This window comes from Triticum dicoccoides, chromosome 7A, assembly GCF_002162155.2.
Source record: "Triticum dicoccoides isolate Atlit2015 ecotype Zavitan chromosome 7A, WEW_v2.0, whole genome shotgun sequence".
Classification (NCBI taxonomy): Eukaryota; Viridiplantae; Streptophyta; class Magnoliopsida; order Poales; family Poaceae; genus Triticum; species Triticum dicoccoides.
Window position 1 is genome coordinate 225,322,877 of NC_041392.1, and position 17,539 is coordinate 225,340,415.

Genomic DNA, 17,539 nt, shown 5'->3' on the forward strand with positions numbered 1-17,539 from the left:
CCGGACGTCACGAGGAGTTCCGGAATGGTCCGGAGGTAAAGATTTATATATGGGAAGTCCTGTTTCGGGCATCGGGACAAGTCTCGGGGTTATCGGTATTGTACCGGGACCACCGGAAGGGTCCCGGGGGTCCACCGGGTGGGTCCACCTGTCCCGGGGGGCCACATGGGCTGTAAGGGGGTGCGCCTTGGCCTAATGGGCCAAGGGCACCAGCCCCACATAGGCCCATGCGCCTAGGGTTTAAGGGGACAAGAGTCCTAGGAGGGTAAGGCACCTCCTAGGTGCCTTGGGGGGGAGGGAAACCTCCCCTTGGCCGCCGGCCATAGGAGATTGGATCTCCTAGGCTGCGCACCACCCCCCCTTGGCACCCCTATATATAGTGGGGGAGAGGAGGGACTTCATACCTTGAGTCCTTGGCCTTTGGTTGCCTCCTTCTCCCTCCCCAACACCTCCTCCACCTCCATAGTGCTTAGCGAAGCTCTGCCGGAGTACTGCAGCTCCATCAAGACCACGCCGTCGTGCTGCTGCTGGTGCCATCTCCCTCAACCTCTCCTCCCTCCCTTGCTGGATCAAGAAGAGGAGACGTGGCTGTTCCGTACGTGTGTTGAACGCGGAGGTGCCGTCCGTTCGGCGCTGGTCATCGGTGATTTGGATCACGTCGAGTACGACTACATCATCACCGTTCTTTTGAACGCTTCCGTGCGCGATCTACAAAGGTATGTAGATGCATCTGATCACTCGTTGCTAGATGAACTCCTAGATGATCTTGGTGAAACGAGTAGGAAAATTTTTGTTTTCTGCAACGTTCCCCAACAGTGGTATCAGAGCCAGGTTTATGCGCAGTTCTTCTTGCGCGAGTAGAACACAATTTGTTGTGGGCGTAGATTTGTCAACTTTCTTGCTGTTACTAGTCCTTTCTTGCTTCAGCGGTATTGTGGGATGAAGCGGCCCGGACCAACCTTACACGTACGCTTACGTGAGACCGGTTCCACCGACTAACATGCACTAGTTGCATAAGGTGGCTGGCGGGTGTCTGTCTCTCCTACTTTAGTTGGAGCGGAATCGATGAACAGGGTCCTTATGAAGGGTAAATAGAAGTTGACAAATCACGTTGTGGCTTTAACGTAGGTAAGAAAACGTTCTTGCTAGAACCCTAATTCAGCCACGTAAAACTTGCAACAACAATTAGAGGACGTCTAACTTGTTTTTGCAGCAAGTGGTTTGTGATATGATATGGCCAAAGTTGTGATGAATGATGAATGATCTATATGTCATGTATGAGATGTTCATGCTATTGTAATAGGAATCACGACTTGCATGTCGATGAGTATGACAACCGGCAGGAGCCATAGGAGTTGTCTTTATTCTTTTATATGACCTGCGTGTCATCAAGAAACGCCATGTAAATTACTTTACTTTATTGCTAAACGCGTTAGCCATAGTAGTAGAAGTAATAGTTGGCGAGCAACTTCATGGAGACACGATGATGGAGATCATGATGATGGAGATCATGGTGTCAAGCCGGTGACAAGATGATCATGGAGCCCCAAGATGGAGATCAAAGGAGCTATGTGATATTGGCCATATCATGTCACGTTTATTATTTGATTGCATGTGATGTTTATCATGTTTTGCATCTTGTTTACTTAGAACGACGGTAGTAAATAAGGTGATCCCTCATACTAATTTCAAGAAGTGTTCCCCCTAACTGTGCACCGTTGCGACAGTTCGCTGTTTCAAAACACCACGTGATGATCGGGTGTTTTATTCAGACGTTCACATACAACGGGTGTAAGACAGATTTACACATGCAAACACTTAGGTTTACTTGACGAGCCTAGCATGTACAGACATGGCCTCGGAACACAGAAGACCGACAGGTCGAGCATGAGTCGTATAGAAGATACGATCAACATGAAGATGTTCACCGATGTTGACTAGTCTGTCTCACGTGATGATCGGACACGGTCTAGTTTAACTCGGATCATGTAATACTTAGATGACTAGAGGGATGTCTAATCTAAGTGGGAGTTCATTAATAATTTGATTAGTTGAACTTAATTATCATGAACTTAGTCTAAATATTTTACAATATGTCTTGTAGATTAAATGGCCAACGTAGTCCTCAACTTCAACGCGTTCCTAGAGAAAACCAAGCTGAAAGACGATGGCAGTAAATATACGGACTGGGTCCGGAACCTGAGGATCATCCTCATAGCTGCCAAGAAAGATTATGTCCTACAAGCACCGCTTGGTGACGCACCCGTTCTCCCTGCAGAACAAGATGTTATGAACGCTTGGCAGGCACGTTCCGATGACTACTCCCTCGTTCAGTGCGGCATGCTTTACAGCCTAGAGCCGGGCCTCCAAAAGCGTTTTGAGAGACATGGAGCATATGAGATGTTCGAAGAGCTGAAAATGGTTTTCCAAGCTCATGCCCGGGTCGAGAGATATGAAGTCTCCGACAAATTCTTCAGCTGTAAAGATGGAGGAAAACAGTTCTGTCAGTGAGCACATACTCACTATGTCTGGGTTGCATAACCGCTTGACTCAGCTGGGAGTTAATCTCCCGGATGATGCGGTCATTGACAGAATCCTCCAGTCGCTTCCACCAAGCTACAAGAGCTTTGTGATGAACTTCAATATGCAGGGGATGGAAAAGACCATTCCTGAAGTATTTGCTATGCTGAAATCAGCAGAGGTAGAAGTCAGGAAGGAACATCAAGTGTTGATGGTAAATAAAACCACTAAGTTCAAGAAAGGCAAGGGTAAAAAGAACTTCAAGAAGGACGGCAAGGAGGTTGCCGCGCCCGGCAAGCAAGCTACCGGGAAGAAGCCAAAGAATGGACCCAAGCCCGAGACTGAGTGCTTTTATTGCAAGGGAAGCGGTCACTGGAAGCGGAACTGCCCTAAGTACTTAGCGGATAAGAAGGCCGGCAAAACAAAAGGTATATGTGATATACATGTAATTGATGTGTACCTTACTAGTGCCCGTAGTAGCTCCTGGGTATTTGATACCGGTGCAGTTGCTCACATTTGTAACTCAAAGCAGGGGCTGCGGAATAAGCGGAAACTGGCAAAGGACGAGGTGACGATGCGCGTCGGGAATGGTTCCAAGGTCAATGTGATCGCCGTCGGCACGCTACCTCTGCATCTCCCTTCGGGATTAGTTTTAAACCTTAATAATTGTTATTTAGTGCCAGCTTTGAGCATGAACATTGTATCGGGATCTCGTTTAATTCGAGATGGCTACTCTTTTAAATCTGAGAATAATGGTTGTTCCATTTTTATGAGAGATATGTTTTATGGTGATGCTCCTATGGTGAATGGTTTGTTCTTTATGAATCTCGAACGTGATGCTACACATGTTCATAATGTGAGTACCAAAAGAAGTAAGGTTGATAATGATAGTCCCACATACCTGTGGCACTGCCGCCTTGGTCACATAGGTGTCAAACGCATGAAGAAGCTCCATGCTGATGGACTTTTAGAGTCTCTTGATTATGAATCATTTGACACGTGCGAACCATGCCTTATGGGTAAAATGACCAAGACTCCGTTCTCAGGAACAATGGAGCGAGCAACCGACTTATTGGAAATCATACATACTGATGTGTGCGGTCCGATGAGTGTTGAGGCTCGCGGTGGCTATCGTTATGTTCTCACCCTCACTGATGATTTAAGTAGGTATGGGTATATCTACTTAATGAAACACAAGTCTGAAACCTTTGAAAAGTTCAAGGAATTTCAGAGTGAGGTTGAAAATCAACGTGACAGGAAAATCAAGTTTCTACGATCAGATCGTGGAGGAGAATACTTGAGTCACGAGTTTGGGGCACACTTAAGAAAATGTGGAATAGTTTCACAACTCACGCCGCCTGGAACACCTCAGTGTAATGGTGTGTCCGAACGTCGTAATCGCACTCTATTAGATATGGTGCGATCTATGATGTCTCTTACCGATTTACCGCTATCCTTTTGGGGCTATGCTTTAGAGACTGCCGCATTCACTTTAAATAGGGCACCGTCGAAATCCGTTGAGACGACACCGTATGAATTGTGGTTTGGGAAGAAACCTAAGCTGTCATTTCTAAAAGTTTGGGGATGCGATGCTTATGTCAAGAAACTTCAACCTGAAAAGCTCGAACCCAAGTCGGAAAAATGCGTCTTCATAGGATACACAAAAGAAACTATTGGGTACACCTTCTACCTCAGATCCGAAGGCAAGATCTTTGTTGCCAAGAATGGGTCCTTTCTGGAGAAAGAGTTTCTCTCGAAAGAAGTAAGTGGGAGGAAAGTAGAGCTTGATGAAGTATTACCTCTTGAACCGGTAAATGGCGCAACTCAAGAAAATGTTCCTGAGGTGCCTGCACCGACTAGAGAGGAAGTTAATGACAATGATTAAGATACTTCTGATCAAGCCCCTACTGAAATTTGAAGGTCCACAAGGACACGTTCCGCACCAGAGTGGTACGGCAACCCTGTCTTGGAAATCATGCTGTTAGACAACGGTGAACCTTCGAACTATGAAGAAGCGATGGCGGGCCCGGATTCCGACAAATGGCTAGAAGCCATGAAATCCGAGATAGGATCCATGTATGAAAACGAAGTATGGACTTTGACTGACTTGCCCATTGAGCGGCGAGCCATAGAAAATAAATGGATCTTTAAGAAGAAGACAGACGCGGATGGTAATGTGACCATCTATAAAGCTCGGCTTGTCGCTAAGGGTTATCGACAAGTTCAAGGGGTTGACTACGATGAGACTTTCTCACCGGTAGCGAAGCTGAAGTCCGTCCGAATCATGTTAGCAATTGCCGCATTCTATGATTACAAAATATGGCAAATGGACGTCAAAACGGCATTCCTTAATGGTTTCCTTAAGGAAGAATTGTATATGATACAGCCGGAAGGTTTTGTCGATCCTAAGAATGCTGACAAAGTGTGCAAGCTCCAACGCTCGATTTATGGGCTGGTGCAAGCATCTCGGAGTTGGAACATTCGCTTTGATGAGATGATCAAAGTGTTTGGGTTTACACAGACTTATGGAGAAGCCTGCGTTTACAAGAAAGTGAGTGGGAGCTCTGTAGCATTTCTCATATTATATGTAGATGACATACTTTTGATGGGAAATGATATAGAACTCTTGGACAACATCAAGGCCTACTTGAATAAAAGTTTTTCAATGAAGGACCTTGCAGAAGCTGCTTATATATTAGGCATCAAAATCTATAGAGATAGATCGAGACGCCTCATAGGTCTTTCACAAAGCACATACCTTGATAAAATATTGAATAAGTTCAATATGGATCAATCCAAGAAGGGGTTCTTGCCTGTGTTACAAGGTATGAAATTGAGCTCAGCTCAATGTCCGACCACGGCAGAAGATATAGAAGAGATGAGCGTCATCCCCTATGCCTCAGCCATAGGTTCTATTATGTATGCCATGCTGTGTACCAGACCTGATGTTAACCTTGCCGTCAGTTTGGTAGGAAGGTACCAAAGTAATCCCGGCAAGGAACATTGGACAGCGGTCAAAAATATCCTGAAGTACCTGAAAAGGACTAAGGAAATGTTTCTCGTTTATGGAGGTGACGAAGAGCTCGTCGTAAAGGGTTACGTCGACGCTAGCTTCGACACAGATCTGGATGACTCTAAGTCACAAACCGGATACGTGTATATTTTGAATGGTGGGGCAGTAAGCTGGTGCAGTTGCAAGCAAAGCGTCGTGGCGGGATCTACATGTGAAGCGGAGTACATGGCAGCCTCGGAGGCAGCACATGAAGCAATATGGGTGAAGGAGTTCATCACCGACCTAGGAGTCATACCCAATGCGTCGGGGCCGATCAAGCTCTTCTGTGACAACACTGGAGCTATTGCACTTGCCAAGGAGCCCAGGTTTCACAAGAAGACAAGGCACATCAAGCGTCGTTTGAACTCCATTCGTGAAAATGTTCAAGATGGAGACATAGAGATTTGTAAAGTACATATGGACCTGAATGTAGCAGATCCGTTGACTAAACCTCTCCCTAGAGCAAAACATGATCAACACCAGAATTCCATGGGTGTTCGATTCATCACAATGTAACTAGATTATTGACTCTAGTGCAAGTGGGAGACTGTTGGAAATATGCCCTAGAGGCAATAATAAAAGCATTATTATTATATTTCCTTGTTCATGATAATTGTCTTTATTCATGCTATAATTGTGTTATCCGGAAATCGTAATACATGTGTGAATAACAGACACCAACATGTCCCTAGTGAGCCTCTAGTTGACTAGCTCGTTGATCAACAGATAGTCATGGTTTCCTGACTATGGACACTGGATGTCATTGATAACGAGATCACATCATTGGGAGAATGATGTGATGGACAAGACCCAATCCTAAACATAGCACAAGATCGTATAGTTCGTTTGCTAGAGTTTTTCCAATGTCAAAGTATCTTTTCCTTAGACCATGAGATCGTGTAACTCCCGGATACCGTAGGAGTGCTTTGGGTATGCCAAACGTCACAACGTTACTGGGTGACTATAAAGGTAGACTACGGGTATCTCCGAAAGTGTCTGTTGGGTGACATGGATCAAGACTGGGATTTGTCACTCCGTATGACGGAGAGGTATCACTGGGCCCACTCGGTAATGCATCATCATAATGAGCTCAGAGTGACCAAGTGTCTGGTCACGGGATCATGCATTACGGTACGAGTAAAGTGACTTGCCGGTAACGAGATTGAACGAAGTATTGGGATACCGACGATCGAATCTCGGGCAAGTAACATATCGATAGACAAAGGGAATAGCGTACGGGATTGATTAAATCCTCGACATTGTGGTTCATCCGATGAGATCATCGTGGAGCATGTGGGAGCCAACATGGGTATCCAGATCCCGCTGTTGGTTATTGACCGGAGAGTCGTCTCGGTCATGTCTGCTTGTCTCCCGAACCCGTAGGGTCTACACACTTAAGGTTCGGTGACGCTAGGGTTATGAAGATATGTATATGCAGAAACCCGAATGTTGTTCGGAGTCCCGGATGAGATCCCGGACGTCACGAGGAGTTCCGGAATGGTCCGGAGGTAAAGAATTATATATAGGAAGTGCTATTTCGGGCATCGGGACAAGTTTCGGGGTTATCGGTATTGTATCGGGACCACCGGAAGGGTCCCGGGGGTCCACCGGGTGGGGCCACCTGTCCCGGGGGGCCACATGGGCTGTAGGGGGTGCGCCTTGGCCTAGATGGGCCAAGGGCACCAGCCCCTATAGGCCCATGCGCCTAGGGTTTCCACCATGGAAGAGTCCATGTGGTGGAAGGCACCCCTAGGTGCCTTGGGGGGGAGGGAAACCTCCCCTTGGCCGTCGCCCCCCTAGTAGATCTCATCTACTAGGGCCGGCGCCCCCCCTGGCACCCCTATATATAGTGGGGGGAGAGGAGGGATTTCACACCAGCCCCTGGCGCCTCCATCTCCCCCCGTTACGTCTCTCCCTCGTAGTCTCGGCGAAGCCCTGCTGCTGTGACGCCCTGCATCCACCACCACGCCATCGTGCTGCTGGATCTTCATCAACCTCTCCCCCCCCTTGCTGGATCAAGAAGGAGGAGACGTCTCCCGTCCCGTACGTGTGTTGAACGCGGAGGTGCCGTCCGTTCGGCGCTGGTCATCGGTGATTTGGATCACGTCGAGTACGACTACATCATCACCGTTCTTTTGAACGCTTCCGTGCGTGATCTACAAAGGTATGTAGATGCATCTAATCACTCGTTGCTAGATGAACTCCTAGATGATCTTGGTGAAACGAGTAGGAAATTTTTTGTTTTCTGCAACGTTCCCCAACAGTTCATTAAGGACTTCTTAAAAATTTCTCGGCCTCTGACTAATTTATTGCAAAAAGATATACCATTTGTCTTTGATGATGATTGTGTAGAAGCATTTGAAATACTTAAGAAAGCATTAGTCTCTACACCTGTTGTTCAGCTACCTGAATGGAATTTACCCTTCGAAATTATGTGTGATGCTAGTGATTATGCTGTAGGTGTTGTTCTAGGTCAAAGAGTTGATAAGAAATTAAATGTTATTCATTATGCTAGTAAAACTCTAGACAATGCTCAAAGAAATTATGCTACTACTGAAAAGAGCTTTTAGCAGTTGTATTTGCTTGTGATAAGTTCAGATCTTATATTGTTGATTCTAAAGTAACTATTCACACTGATCATGCTGCTATTAAATATCTTATGGAAAAGAAAGATGCTAAACCTAGACTTATTAGATGGGTTCTCTTGCTACAAGAATTTGATTTGAATATTGTTGATAGAAAGGGAGCTGAGAACCCCGTTGCAGACAACTTGTCTAGGTTAGAGAATGTTCTTGATGACCCACTACCTATTAATGATGACTTTCCTGATGAACAATTAAATGTTATAAGTACTTCTCGCAGTACTCCATGGTATGCTGATTATGCTAATTATATTGTTGCTAAGTTTATACCACCTAGCTTCACATACCAGCAAAAAAAAGTTTTTCTATGATTTAAGTCATTACTTTTGGGATGACCCACATCTTTATAAAGAAGGAGTAGATGGTGTTATTAGACGTTGTGTACCTGAGCATGAACAGGAACAGATCCTACGCAAGTGTCATTCTGAGACTTATGGAGGACACCACGCTGGAGATAGAACTACACATAAGGTATTGCAATCTGGTTTTTATTGGCCTACTCTCTTCAAGGATGCCCGTAAGTTTGTCTTGTCTTGTGATGAATGTCAAAGAATTGGTAATATTAGTAGACGTCAAGAAATGCCTATGAATTATTCACTTGTTATTGAACCGTTTGATGTTTGGGGCTTTGATTATATGGGACCTTTTCCTGCCTCTAATGGATACACACATATTCTAGTTGCTGTTGACTACGTTACTAAGTGGGTAGAAGCTATTCCAACTAGTAGTGCTGATCATAACACCTCTATTAAAATGCTTAAGGAAGTTATTTTTCCGAGGTTTGGAGTCCCTAGATATTTAATGACTGATGGTGGTTCACACTTTATTCATGGTGCTTTCCGTAAAATGCTTGCTAAATATGATGTTAATCATAGAATTGCATCTCCTTATCACCCACAGTCTAGTGGTCAAGTAGAGTTGAGCAATAGAGAGCTCAAATTAATTTTGCAAAAGACTGTTAATAGGTCTAGAAAGAATTGGTCTAAGAAACTTGATGATGCATTATGGGCTTATAGAACCGCATATAAAAATCCTATGGGTATGTCTCCGTATAAAATGGTTTATGGAAAAGCATGTCACTTACCTCTCGAACTAGAACATAAGGCATATTGGGCTATTAAAGAGCTCAATTATGATTTTAAACTTGCCGGTGAGAAGAGGTTATTTGATATTAGCTCACTTGATGAATGGAGAACCCAAGCTTATGAAAATGCCTAGTTGTTTAAAGAAAAAGTTAAAAGATGGCATGACAAAAGGATATAAAAGCGTGAGTTTAATGTAGGTGATTATGTATTGCTATACAACTCTCGTTTAAGATTTTTTGCAGGAAAACTTCTCTCTAAATGGGAAGGCCCGTACGTTATCGAAGAAGTCTACCGTTCTGGTGCCATAAAAATCAACAACTTCGAGGGCACAAATCCGAAGGTGGTAAACGGTCAAAGAATCAAACATTATATCTCAGGTAATCCCATAAATATTGAAACCAATATTATTGAAACCGTAACCCCGGAGGAATACATAAGGGACACTTTCCGGAGCGTTTCAGACTTCGAAAAGGAATAGGTATGTGGTACGGGAAGTAAACCGACTCCAAAACAATTTTTAAGGCAATATTTCTCCGCTTTGGAATATTTAGAAAAATAGAAAAATAAGTAGCAGTCCGGAAAGGACACGAGGGCCCCACGAGGGTGGTGGGCGCGCCCCCTACCTCGTGAGCACCTCGTGTGCCTTCCGGACTCCGTTTTCTTGCACGTTACATTTTTGGTCGGTAAAAATTCATTATATATTCTCCCGAAGGTTTTGACTCCCGTATCATGCAAATTTCCTTTGTTTTTTGTTTTCGAGCTGTTGTTGTTGCAGATTAGAGCAAGATGTCTTCTCAAGAGTCAATCGGGGAGAGCCGAGTATCTAATCCGGCACCGGAACCAAGGGCAAACAACGACGCTAACCACTTTGGGCCAGCAACGGAGGAAGAGATGGAGGCTGACTTGATGAGAGTAGATGCCATGGAGGATCAAGAAGTCACCTCTCGCCTCCGAGCTGGGTTCATGATGGGGGAACCACAGAGCTCAGCTATTCCAAACTCGGTTATCCCTTCTAATGTTAGATTTCTTTCTTATGAAAATATGAAGAGGAGTGTCACTTGTTCTCCCGCAACTATGCAACACCCTTGGGTGCAAGGAGCTTTAGCTGTCACAGGAAAGCTTTGTAAGGAAATAATGGACCTCAAACAGCAAGTCAATAAGCTCGAGGAGGAGAACGGCATCCTGAGGGGAATAATCGCCAAGAATATTACACCAACAACAAAGAAGGAGATATAATCACATGGGTATGGGCACTCCCCTTGGCAACTGCCAAGCTTGGGGGAGGTGCCCCGATATCGTATCACCATCACAACTCCTATCTTTACCGTTTTTCTTAGTTCGATCTTATTAGTAGTATCTTGATCTAGTATAATAAAGTTTATGGCATGACCTAGTTTTGAGTTTTGCTTTATGATCTCTCTATGTAATCGAGTCCGTGAGCTATATATAATAAAGATTAGTGTTGAGTCAAGGGCTTAATTATTTTGCCATGATCTTGGGTGAATAAAAGAAAAGAGAAAAAGAATAAAAAAAAACAAAGAGTTCATATTGATCTTATTGAGAGTAATGACTTCACATATAAAGAGTATGATGATTAAAAGTTGTTGGGAGTTGGCAGACATAGCTTTGGTCATTGTTGCAATTAATAGGAAGTAATAAGGAAAGAGAGGTTTTTCACATATAGATATATTATCATTGACATCTTTTATGATTGGGAGCACTCATTAAAATATGGCATGCTAAAGAGTTGACGTTGGACAAGGAAGACAACGTAATGAGTTATGTCTTTCTTATATCTGAGATAAAGTATGTTGTCATGGATCCTCTAACTTGTTGAGCTTGCCTTTCCCCCTCATGCTAGCCAAATTCCCAGCACCAAGTAGAAATACTACTTGTGCTTCTAAATCCCTAAACTAGTTTTGCCATGAGAGTCCACCATATCTACTTATGGATTGAGTAAGATCCTTCAAGTAAGTTGTCATCGGTGCAAAGCAATAAAAATTGCTCTAAATATGTATGATTGATTGGTGTGGGAGAAATAAGCTTTATACGATCTTGTGATGTGGAAGTAATAAAAGTGACGGACTGCATAATAAAGGTTCATATCACAAGGGGCAATATAAAGTGACGTTCTTTCGCATTGAGATTTTATGCATCCAACCATAAAAGCGCATGGCAACCTCTGCTTCCCTCTGTGAAGGGCCTATCCTTTATTATTATCTTCTACCTTATGCAAGAGTCACGGTGATCTTCACCTTTCCTTTTTCATTTTATCCTTTGGCAAGCTCAGCATGTTGGAAATAACATGATATATATATATATCTAATTGGATGTAGGGGAGCATGAACCATTATTGTTGACATTACCCTTGAGGTAAAAGGTTGTGGGGCAAAACTATAAGCCCCTATCTTTCTCTGTGTCCGATTAAAACTTCATAACCACAAGTATTGCGTGAGTGTTAGCAATTATAAAGGACTAAATGATAGTTGAGTATGTGGACTTGCTTTTTAGCTCTGACATAGACTCTTTCCGATGTTATGATAAATTGCAATTGCTTCAATGACTGAGATTATAGTTTGTCGGAGCCCAATAAGGTTTATGATTTATACTTTTGCATTATGAATAGATCATCACTTGAACATATAAGTAATCATATGACAAAATCTATATATGTTGCTGTTATGAGAATAATCATGATGCCTTCATGTCCGTATTTAATTTTTATCGACGCCTCTACCTCTAAACATGAGGACATATTTATTGTTATCGACTTTTCGCTTGAGGACAAGCGAGGTCTAAGCTTGGGGGAGTTGATACGTCCATTTTGCATCATGCTTTTATATCGATATTTATTACATTATGGACTGTTATTTCACTTTATGTCACAATACTTATGGCTATTCTCTCTTATTTTACAAGGTTTACATAAGGAGGGAGAATGCCGGCAGCTGGAATTCTGGGCTGGAAAAGGAGCAAATATTAGAGACCTATTCTGCGCAACTCCAAAAGTCCTGAAACTCCATGGAACATCCTAAAATAAATAAAGAAAAATCCCTGTCAAAGATGAAGGCCAGGGGGCCCACACCCTTCTCACGAGGGTGGGGGGTGCGCCCCCCCTAGGGCGCCCCCTACCTTGTGGCCCCCCTGGTGGCTCTCCGCGTCCATCTTCTCCTATATGAGGTCTTTCGATGAGAAAAAAAGAAGAAGGAACTTTTCGGGACGAGACTCCGCCGCCACGAGGCGGAACCTTGGCGGATCCAATCTAGAGCTCTGGCAGAGCTGTTCTGCCGGGGATACTTCCCTCCGGGAGGGGGAAATCATCACCATCGTCATCACCAACGCTCCTCTCATCGGGAGAGGGCAATCTCCATCAACATCTTCACCAGCACCATCCCATCTCCAAACCCCAGTTCATCTCTTGTATCCAATTCTTGTCTCAAAGTCCGGGATTGGTGCTAGTAGGTTGCTAGTAGTGTTGATTACTCCTTGTAGTTGATGCTAGTTGGTTTAACTGGTGGAAGATCATATGTTCAGATCCTATATGCATATTATTACCCCTCTGATTATGAACATGAATATGCTTTGTGAGTAATTATGTTTGTTCCCGAGGACAAGGGAGAAGTCTTGCTATGAGTAGTCATGTGAATTTGGTATTCATTTGATATTTTGATAAGATGTATGTTGTCTAGCCTCTAGTGGTGTTATGTGAACGTTGACTACATAACACTTCACCATTATTTGGGCCTAGAGGAAGGCATTGGAAAGTAATAAGTAGATGATGGGTTGCTAGAGTGACAGAAGCTTAAACCCTAGTTTATGCGTTGCTTCGTAAGGGGCTGATTTGGATCCACATGTTTCATGCTATGGTTAGGTTTACCTTAATACTTTTGTTGTAGTTGTGGATGATTTGCAATAGAGGTTAATCATAAGTGGGATGCTTGTTCAAGTAAGAACAGCACCCAAGCACCGGTCCACCCACATATCAAATTATCAAAGTATCGAACGCGAATCATATGAACGTGATGAAAACTAGCTTGACGATATTCCCATGTGTCCTCGGGAGCGCTTTTCCTATTATAAGAGTTTGTTCCGGCTTGTCATTTGCTACAAAAAGGATTGGGCCACCTTGCTGCACTTTATTTACTTTTGTTACTTGTTGCTCGTTACAATCTATCTTATCACAAAACTATCTGTTACCACTTATTTCAGTACTTGCAGAGAATACCTTGCTGAAAACCGCTTATCATTTCCTTCTGCTCCTCGTTGGGTTCGACACTCTTACTTATCTAAAGGACTACGATAGATCCCCTATACTTGTGCGTCATCAGAAGCCACTAGGGCAACCGTATCTCCTCACGCCCTCACACCATGCGAGATGTCGTGATTCCATTATTGGTGCCCTTGGAGGCGGCGACCGAACCTTTACAAACAAGGTTGGGGCAATCTCCACAGCTCAATTGGAGGCTCCCAACGACACCACGAAGCTTCACCACAATGGACTATGGCTCCGCGGTGACCTCAACCATCTAGGGTGCTCAAACACCCAAGAGTAACAAGATCCGCAAGGGATTAGTGGGGGAATCAATTTTCTCTTGGTGGAAGTGTAGATCGGGGCCTTCTCAACCACTCCCGAGCAAATCAACAAGTTTGATTGGCTAGGGAGTGAGATCGGGCGAAAATGGAGTTTAGAGAAACAATGGAGCTTAGGGTTGGAAGAGGTAGTCAACTCGAGGAAGAAGACACACCTTTTATAGCTTAGGACAAAGATCCAACCGTTATCCACCTACCAGCCCGCGACCAGCGGTACTACCGCACCAGACCAGCGGTACTACCACAGGTCCATGCGGTACTTCCGCTTGCTGACAAGCGGTACTGCCGCAAGGCCACGCGGTACTACCGTGCAGGCCCGCGGTACTACCGCAACACCAGCAGCAGCTAGGGCAGACCTGTAGCACAAGAGCTGAGGGCGGTACTGCTGCAGGCGCGGTACTACCGCTCCCCCTTGCGGTACTACCTCAAAGCAGGAAACCCCTAGCCTGGGAAGAGCGCGGATAAAGGTACATCCGTGCCTACTTCCGCTGGTAAACGGGAGAAGCAAAAACCCGACACAGTACTACCGCAGAGGAGTGGTACTACCGCCTGGCAGCTGATCCAGGCCGCGCACGGTACTACCGCGCAAGGAATGCGGTACTATCGCAGTGGCGCGGATGTAAAAAATTACATCCGCCCCTACTACCGCGAAGGAGCGGTACTTGGCCTGGGGGCCACGGTATTGCGGCTCCAGAGGAGCGGTACTACCGTGGGCACCAGCGGTACTACCGCGCCGAAGTGCGGTACTACCGCTCAACAATAAGCAGTACTACCGCAAGCCCAGCAACAACAGTCAGGATAGGGGAAAAGAGGATCAACAGAGGATGCTCCAAAGTGCAGGGGAAAGGAGGGGACAAGGAATAAAATGTGTATGTGATGATTCCACCCAAACCTTTCCGACGCGGACCCCCTCTTAATAGTACGGCTTTCCTACGACTCAAATCCACCAAAAAGAAACGTAGAAAAGACGCCGTCTTCAACAGTCTTCGAGGGGCACCAAACCGTTTTGTGCCTAGCGATGAAACGTCTGGGATACTCAAGGCACACGATTAATCCGCAAACGCATTGTCATCAATCACCAAAACACCTTAGGGATAAATATGCCCTTATAGAGCTGCTGCCGTATTTCAGTCCATCCAGAGGGCTGCGACAAGGCTGCCCAGTTTCTCCATATCTCTTCCTAATATGTGCCCAAGGACTTACCTCAATGCTCAATAATTTTGGTGGTGCGCGTATTGATCGGGGGATTCGTGTGAGTTTTCAAGCACCATGGGTTAGTCATCTCTTATTTGCTGACGACAGTCTCATTTTCCTCAAAGCTAACACCCAAAGTGTAGAATGGCTCAATGAGATACTTCATATATATGCTACTTGTTCGGGTCAAACAGTGAACCGTGACAAGAGATCCATCTTCTTAAGTGGCAATGCAGAGCAGCCCCTTAGAGAGAATCTCAGACAATCTCTCGGTATTTCAGTTGAGGCGTTCTCTGAATGCTACTTGGGACTGCCCACGGCTATTGGACGAATCACAAGCGGTACATTCAGTCATATGAGTGAATGTATACGCAATAAGATTTGTGGTTGGTCAAAACGAAACCTTGCTTGTGCAGGTAGGGAGGTTCTTCTAAAATCTATTGCTCAGGCAATCCCAACCTATAGTATGAGTTGTTTTCAGCTGACAAAGAAAGCATGCAAGACTACCACCTCGCCAATGACAAAGTACTGGTGGGGAAGCTCTTTGGACAAGAGATCCCTACAGTGGCTAGCATGGGATAAATTGATACAACCAAAAATCAAGGGTGGTTTGGGTTTTCGAGATCCTCAAGTTTTCAATCTTGCAATGCTTGGCAAGCAAGGCTGGGCGACTCCTGACGAGCCCAGATTCACTATGTGCAAGGGTGTTTAAAGGTAAATATTTCCCTCACACAAGCTTTCTCCAAGCCTCGATCCCTAAGGCTGGCCACAGTGGGAGTAACATCACTAGTAACATCACACTTTTCAAGATAATTTTGCTTATGTGGCACATGTTTAATGATGAGAGAGGTGATGGTGGTAACTTAGTTAGTTACTGTAACATCACACATACCAAGACAATATGAGTCTATAGGCTAATAAATGAACCATAACATGACAACACACATATGTTATTACCCAATGTGGAGGTAGTAACATAGCCTAGTAAAATGTGATGTTACTAGTCTAAGTTACTCCCCATTGTGACTAGTCTAAGACTGCTTCTTCGACCTGGAGAGCGATCATTGCGGGAAGAAAAGCTTTGGAGGCTGGGCTGATCCATCGGGTAGGTGATGGCTCCTCTATTTCTATCTGGAACGACCCTTGGATCCCCAATACTGTCACTATGAAACGAGTCGACCGACTAGGGGTTGCCCCTCTCGCATACGTATCGGGGTTGATTGATGATTATACTGGAAACTGGAATGTTGATCTTGTCCGCCAAAACTTTCTCCATCCGGATGCTGAGGCAATTCTGAATATACCTTTGAATAGATCAGGAAGGTAAGACACTTTGGCGTGGGCACTGGAGAAGTCAGGCAACTACACTGTAAAATCAGCGTATCGCTCTCTAATGACTCGCAACGAGCTTAGCTCTCTAGAGGAAGGGACGACTACAGATACTTCATGATCTAACAAACAGTTGTGGTCAGCACTTTGGATAATACATGTGATGCCGAAAGTTAGGGTTTTCTGGTGGAGAGTTCTCTGCGGTATCTTGCCAGACTCCTTGACCCTGAAGCATCGACATATCAAACCACTTGGACGCTGTGACATTTGTCAGGCAATGGACGAAGACTTAATGCATGCGTTGATTTCATGCTCGCATGCAAAGCAGTTCTGGATGGCGGCTAAGGATTGTTTCGACCTTCAACTACCGAGGCTGCATCCATTAACGCCTTGAGCTTTTGCCAATATGTGTCCTTAGAGTTTTGAAGGGGCTCCACATCTCATTCTGTGCGTTCGGTTTATTCGGTTTACATGGTTTGGTTTATACGGTTTTGGTTTGTACGGTATTAATACTTTGGTAAATATGGTATGAATTAAAATGCGGTTCGGTTTTGGTATATACCAAATTATTTCGGTCTGATTTCGGTATGTACCATAATAATCAAAGTTGACACGAATTTAAAAATGACGTGATAATAATTTACAAATTTATGACTCAAAACACATACTATTTTACACAAATAGTTTATAACTATATATGCATGAATGGATCCATCCCTTGACTGTTATGGACGTGCTTAGCATTTTTTAAAGAGAAGAATGACTATGTTATGAGAAAAATGTACGTGCTTGGTAGTGAATTTGACTCATGTACAAGAAAAATTATAATTTGTATGGCCGTTCGCCTCAAGAAATATAAATTTACTTTTTACTTCGGTTTATTTGATTAACCGTTCGCTTTTTCAGTATATATCATAAAAACCAAAATTCAAAATGGTATGAAAAGTTCATACCATACCAAAACAAGAAACAATAAAACCCGTAAAAATTGGTTTGGTTCGGTTTATTTTCGGTATGGTTTTTCGGTTCGATTTCAAAATGCACAGAGTGACCTAGCGGACACAATTATATTTTTGCTCTTTCCCAGCGATGCTACTGCGTGCTCCTTGCTCAACTGGTTTTGTTTT